The sequence below is a fragment of the Excalfactoria chinensis genome, chromosome 2 (genome assembly GCF_039878825.1).
Source record: "Excalfactoria chinensis isolate bCotChi1 chromosome 2, bCotChi1.hap2, whole genome shotgun sequence".
In the NCBI taxonomy this organism is placed as follows: domain Eukaryota; kingdom Metazoa; phylum Chordata; class Aves; order Galliformes; family Phasianidae; genus Excalfactoria; species Excalfactoria chinensis.
Window position 1 is genome coordinate 270,536 of NC_092826.1, and position 7,104 is coordinate 277,639.

Sequence of the window (7,104 nt, forward strand, 5' to 3'; positions counted from 1 at the left end):
TTTGGTACAGCAGGGCCTATGCAGGAGCAGCACTGCATAGCAGGGCCGGCTCTTAGGCCTCTTTCAGCAGAGTGCTGTGCACCCAAGGCCTTACCCACACAGCCCTCCCAATATATTTGAGTGCCCCCAAGGGTCCGTGAGGCCTTATAAACGTGCCCCACCTGCACAGGAATGCCCTCAAAGGCAATGTGAAATTGTACCCAGGGTATCTCATCCACCCTGGTGAGCCCACCACAGCGCCCCCACCCCACGGAGGGGCTGCCCAGCCGGCCCTTCATGCAGCCGGTCCGGGTGCGGGCAGAAAAAGGGTTAAGCGAGATTCCCCGCAGCCCCGGGCGTGGCAGCTCCTGTTATTTCGCCTTTCATGTTCTATCTTATTCAACTTGGCGAGCTCCGCGGCTGCCGTGTGTCGGGCGGTGCCCGGGCTGCGGGGAGGGTGCGGCGGGAGGCGGCTCGGCGGTGACTCAGGGCGGGCGGCCCGGTTCTGGCGGGCGGGGCGGGGCGGAGGGCGCGGCCGCCATCTTAACAGAGCTGAGGAGCTCCGGGGGTGGAGCGGCGCTCGGGGGGCTCTTACTGTACGGCCAAAGGGCTGAGGGATGGCTGGGTTGGTTGGGTTGGAAAGGAGCTCAGAGAGCAGCAGTGCCAACCCCGTGATGTGGGCTGGGTGCAGCTGAGGCTGCGCAGACACCATCCCTGGTATTGAGCGACTCAAAGGATGGGACACCCACAGCTCTGTGGGGCATCACTGTGAGTCATTTCCCCGTCACAGCTGAACTCAGTTCTCCTTCACAGAGTCGTAGAATCAACTCAGGTTGGAAAAGGCCTTCAAGATCATCCAGTCCAAGTGATAGGACAAGGGGGAATGGTTTTAAACTGAGATGGGAGGTTTAGGTTGGATTTTGGGAGGGATTTTTTCACCCAGAGGGTGGTGATGCACTGCAACAGGTTGCCCAAGGAGGCTGTGGATGCCCCATCCTATTTGGAGGCATTCAAGGCCTGTCTGGATGTGGCTCTTAACAGCCTGGTGTGGTGGTTGGTGACCCTGCACACTGCAGGGGGTTGGAACTGGATGAGCACTGTGGGCCTTGTCAACCTAGGCTATTCTAAGGATTCTATGATTCTATGTGTCCTTATGGCACCCCATGCATCCTCAGGGCATCCTTATGGATCTTTATGGCACCTAACGGATTCCAGTAGCACCCCATGGATTTTTAGGACACCCTATGGATCCCTGTGGTACCCTGTGGATGCTTATGGTAACCTTAGGTGACCTATGGATCAACAGGGTACCTTAAGAGCCTATACATCCTTTGTGCAGCCTATGGATCCCTGTGGCACCTTGTGGATCCCTATGGCACCCTATGGGTTCTCTGGGCAGCCTGGTCTGGTGGTTAGTGACCCTGCACATAGCAGGGGGCTGGAACTGGCTGAGCATTGGGGTCCTTTGCAAGCCAGGCCATTCTATGATGATTCTATGATTACGGCACCCTATGGATCCTTATGGCACCTAATGGATCCCTGTGGCACACTATGGATTTCAGTTGCACACTATGAGTTCTCTGGGCAGCCTGGTCTGGTGGTTAGTGACCCTACACATAGCAGGGGGTCATTCTGGTCCTTTTCAGCCCAGGCCACTCTATAATTCTGTGATCAAGGAGACAAGACGGTGCCCTGAGAGTCTGGAAATATGCACAGTGGTACAGAGAAGTTACATACCTGTGGGATATTCTTCTATAGGAACTTATTTAACTCAGTGCTACAAGATGGGGAGAGTGGAACTGAAGTGGTCACCAGTAAATAAATGCTGCTTTTCATTGTCCCTCCCTGCGTGGCCCAGGGCGTTATTCACCACCTGCCACTCAGACACCGCACCGATGGGACCATTAACCTCCATGGAGCTGTCGGAGCCAGGCTGCTCATCACTGCACTGCTGGAATGCTTCACAAACACCAATTAACTCCTCAGTACTCAATTGGGATGTGATGAGGTGATTATCCCTGTGTTGCAGGAAAGGATTCCATTTACAATATCCCCTCACTTTAAGTGCTCGTTGGAGACAGTAACTTGGAATGCAGCTGCATAGTGAGGTGAAACAGTTTTAAATCTGTGATTTCTTAATCTTTCAGTGATTTCTGCTATTAGAAAAGCTGCATTCCAGCAGCACATCATAGTTGTGCTGATCTCTTTGCTCTGTCATCTTCTTTTCTCTTGGGTAGAACTGTGTGTGGCCTGAAGTATTTTCCTTCGGTAGGGCTTTGACGTTCTGTTCTTGCTTTTAATGTGCAGGTGGTTGTTTTGCTAAAGGCAAGATCAAATAAATGTGTTTTGAAGCAAAGCATGAGCAAAACTGCACTCATAGAAAGTCCCGCTGTGCTGCTGGGATGCTCACAGCCTACCTGTGACAGTATAGAACCTCACAACGTCTGTGTGTATTTTGTGTGCATACCCTGGAGGTCTTTGCCAGTGCACAGAGTGCTTGGTCAGTTTGTGCAGGTAACACATTGCTAAGGAAATATTTTGCTGTATTCTATAGAATTCTTACAGCCTGATTGCTGAATGAAGCTGCACACATCAGGGGGTTAGAACTGGGTGAGCACTGTGGTCCTTTTCAACCCAGGCTGTTCTAGGATTCTATGATGATTATGTGATGTTGGAACCCTAGGGGTTCTTATGGCACCCTAGGGGTTCTTACAGTACCCTGTGGGTCCCTATGGCACACTCTGGATTCTTATGAAATCCTATGGGTTCTCTGGGCAGCCTGGTCTGATGGTTGGAACTCAGTGTGCATTGTGGTCTTTCTCAGCCCAGGCCACTCTAGGTTTCTGATTCTGTGCTCCTATGGCTTTCCAAAACCCTGTCACTTACCCAGCCACTTTCTTTTTCAGGTCATACTTTGGCCGTCTGGTTTTCATCTTTGAGCTGAACTGTCTGTGCTGCCCTGGTGTAGGCAGGCTGTGCCAAAGGACACTCAGGGCTGTGTGCCAGCTTTAAGCTGCTCGTCTTTGTGTCATCAGAGCTTATCATGAATGGCAGAGACAACTGAAACTAAGGGAAAGGTTTCTTTCCCTGATTGAAGTCATCTGCAGGTCAGTCCTCGTTGGCCCTCCAGTTCTAATACAACATGCTTAAAAATGATGGATGTATGTGACTCATTATTTTCTGCTTTATGCCTTTACATGTCTTTATTTCTGCCTTATGATTTTTACTTCACTTCTCTAAATTTTTACTATTTCTATGCACAAAATATCTTTCAAAGCCATGTTGCAGTTACAATTAGTATTATGGGTTTTGTTTTACAGTGTCGCATTGAAGGTGTGGCTGTTTTCTCTGTTTCTGAAGTCTTCTGCATGACTGAGCAGGGAATGCCACCCTTGAGCTTGGGATCATAGAATCACGGAATCCTAGAATGGCCCGGGTTGCAAAGGCCCACAGTGCTCATCCAGCTCCAACCCCCTGCTATCTGCAGGGTCACCAACCAGCAGCCCAGGCTGCCCAGAGCCACATCCAGCCAGGCCTTGAATGCCTGCAGGGATGGGGCATCCACAGCCTCCTTGGGCAACCTGTTCCAGTGCGTCACCACCCTCTTGGGTGAAAAACTTCCTCCTGATATCCAACCTAAACCTCCCCTGTCTCACTTTAAAACAATAACGATATTCAGGCCTATGTGGACACTCCTGTGCAGCTTTCTGGACAGAGCCTGCTTTGGAGGTATTGCAGTAGATGGCCTCCAGAGGTCCCTTCCTACTGCTATGACTGTGTGATCTTGTGATGTGTTCAGGCTGGATTGCATCTTGCCAACTTCACCTGACAGCAGGCCATCTTTCATCGGATCCTAGATAAGGATGTTGATAAGGACCACCATACTTATCCAGTTCCAACCCCCTGCTATGTGCAGGTTGCCAACCGCCAGACCAGGCTGAGATTCAGGATTGATGAACTGAAGATGACTGTAAGAAAAGCAACTTTCATTATGAGGTTGGGACTCATCCCTGTATGACACTGCAATACCACAGAATCATAGAGCATGCCCAGTTGGATTGTTTCCATCACGTCCAGCTCCCTGCAGTTCAAACCGTATTTCTGAGAGCATCGTCCAAATGGTTCTTCAGCTCTTAATGAGTTTGGCCCTTCCTGAGCCGCTCTCTGACATGCCCTTGAAAAATACCCGGGATGGCTGATTTTCAGAGGGGGATTCCTAAGAGAGGATCTCATTTCTGAGGGTCTGCAATAATCCTTCATTATCACACTACAGCACAATGATATTGCCTGCGTGTTTCCACTCAGTAATAATAAGTTTTGAAATAACACGTTTTTTTTCAAGTAATACATTTTTTATTCTGCAAGTTGATTGTGTTTATTTTTCCTTATTACTTCCAATATAATAGCAGTTATTTTAAGGGAAACCTCAGCGAATGCGTTCAATAGTAAAACTGTTTGCTTTACTAACTAATTATAATGTATATATTGTCACACTGGCTTCACTTTGTAATACATCTGGATAATTACTGTTTGTCACTAATGTCTCCACCAGGGCTCTTCTATGCTATAACTGCCTTTGAACAAAGAGCCAATAGGAAGGAAACGTTTGCTGCCCCAGAATGCTGATAATCTCAGTTAATGACATGATGCTGCTGTGGGATCAACCAAGGAGTCAGAAATGAGCAAACCTCTTTTCAGGTGGCTGCAGCTACCACAGCTGCTGGACTTCAACGTTGGGTAAGGAAGAAAAAAGCCATCCGGAGGGACCTGGACAGGCTGGAGAAGTGAGAACCTAATGAGGTTCATTAAGGCCAAGTGCAGGATGCTGCATTTGGGTCAGAGCAATCCCAGGTGTTTATACAAACTGAGAGCAGCCCTGTGGAGAAGGACTTGGGGGTCCTGGTGAATGAGAAGCTGGACATGAGCCATCAGTGTACACTCACAGCCCAGAAGGCCAACTGTGTGCTGGGCTGCATTAAAAAGGGGTGGCCAGCAGGGAGAGGGAGGTGATTGTCCCTCTCTGCTCAGCTCTTGTGAGGCCCCATCTGCAGGGCTGCATCCAGGCCTGGGGGTCCTGGAACAGGAAGGATGTGGAACTCTTGGTGTGGGTCCAGAGGAGGCCACTATGATGGTCAGAGGGCTGGAGCAGCTCTCCTGTGAGGAAAGGTTGAGAGAACCGGGCTTGTTTAGCCTGGAGAAGACTGCAGGGAGAAGGAAGTGTTTAAACAGGAGGGAGAATGGCTGTTTGTGAGGGTGGGCAGTGATAGGACAAGGGGGAATGGTTTTAAACTGAGACAGGGGAGGTTTAGGTTGGATACTGGAAGGAAGGTTTACACACAGAGGGTGGTGATACTATGGAACAGGTTGCCCAAAGAGGCTGTGGATGCCCCATCCCTGCAGGCATCCAAGGCCAGGCTGGATGTGGCTCTGGGCAGCCTGGTCTGCTGGTTGGTGACCCTGTGTATAGCAAGAGGGTTGAAACTAGATGATCACTGTGGTCCTTTTCAACCCAGGCCATTCCAGGATTCTATGAAAGTACCAACAAACCCACCAGAGAAGAAGGGCTCTGCTTTCCATTTCACTCCCCTGTCCTGAAGTTTGTCTGGAGCTGCATTTCCACCTGGCCGCACGTCAGGCTGAGCTCAATGCACAGCAGCGCCGTGTGTGCAGTCAGTAATGAAGATGGCTGATTGAGAGAGTGCATTAAAATGAAACCGATGTGTGCACCTTGTGACTAGAGTGGTCTTGGGCTCAAAAGAAAGATATTCAGGTATGGCAAGGCTCAGCGATTCATTTCTTTTCCATTCTTAAGGCAGGACTTGGATGAGATCTGACTGCTGACTGACTATAATGTTCTTTCTCCAGTGAGCTCTGGTGTATGCATCTATTGGTATCCTTGTTGAGATCCATGTTTCCACCTCACCGTTTGTGTCAATAAAAATAAGAGTAAATTACTGCAAATTTAATCATTCTATTTCCCTCCACATCTAACTGCACGCAGCGTGTTTTTATCCAGCTGCTCACAAAAAGTAACTCACTGCCTTCCCTTGGGTGCTGCGCAATGAAGATGCTCTGTGTTATTGTGTCCTGCATTGCTTCCTGGTTTTAACTGAATTACGCCCACCTACCTGCTTTGCACCTTCAGTCTTGACAAAGAACATTTTCATTTCAAATGCCTTAATGTTTGTAGTTGTTTCCTGATCCAGTTCATACAGTGACTCTGCAAAGCAGTTTATTGGCACAGCTGGACAGAAAGGAAAGCAGCAGACCGTGAGATGGGAGCGCATGTCCAGGGCTGCACTGCTCCCACTCCAATCTGTGGGTTTTGTTGCATAACATGTAGACCAGCCCTGCCAAAATACACCAGGAGGAAATCAACAACACCTGCCTCCGCTGTGTCTGTGTCTCATCATTCATCTTTCTGCTTTGGAAATCACAACGGGCTGGAAGAAAATCATAGAATCACAGAATCACAGAATCACAGAATGGCCTGGGTTGAGAAGGCCCAAAACGCTCATCCTGCTCCAACCCCCTGCTATCTGCAGGGACACCAACCAGAAGCCCGGGCTGCCCAGAGCCACATGCAGCCTGGCCTTGAATGCCTGCAGGGATGGAGGAGCAGAAACTGAGAAGGCATTCGTTTTATTTGTAACATCGTTATTCACTTATGCAACTGTTTCACTTCTCTTGGAATATCTTCTTGTTTGGAGGCATTACCTGTTGCAATGCAAAGAGGCTTCTGTTTGTACTTTAGGAAAGCTGATGGATTTATTCCCTCCTTGTTGATAGGGCAAGGGGGAATGGATTTAAACTGAGATGGGAGGTTTAGGCTGGATATCAGGAGGAAGTTTTTCACCCAGAGGGTGGTGACACACTGGAACAGGTTGCCCAAGGAGGCTGTGGATGCCCCATCCCTGCAGGCATTCAAGGCCAGGCTGGATGTGTCTCTGGGCAGCCTGGTCTGGTGGTTGGTGACCCTGCACACAGCAGGGGGTTGGAACTGGATGAGCACTGTGGGCCTTTTCAACCCAGGCCATTCCGGATTTCTATGATTCTATGGGTCCCTATGGCACCCTGTGCATCCTCAGGGCATCCCTATGGATCCTTATGGCACCCTATGGATCC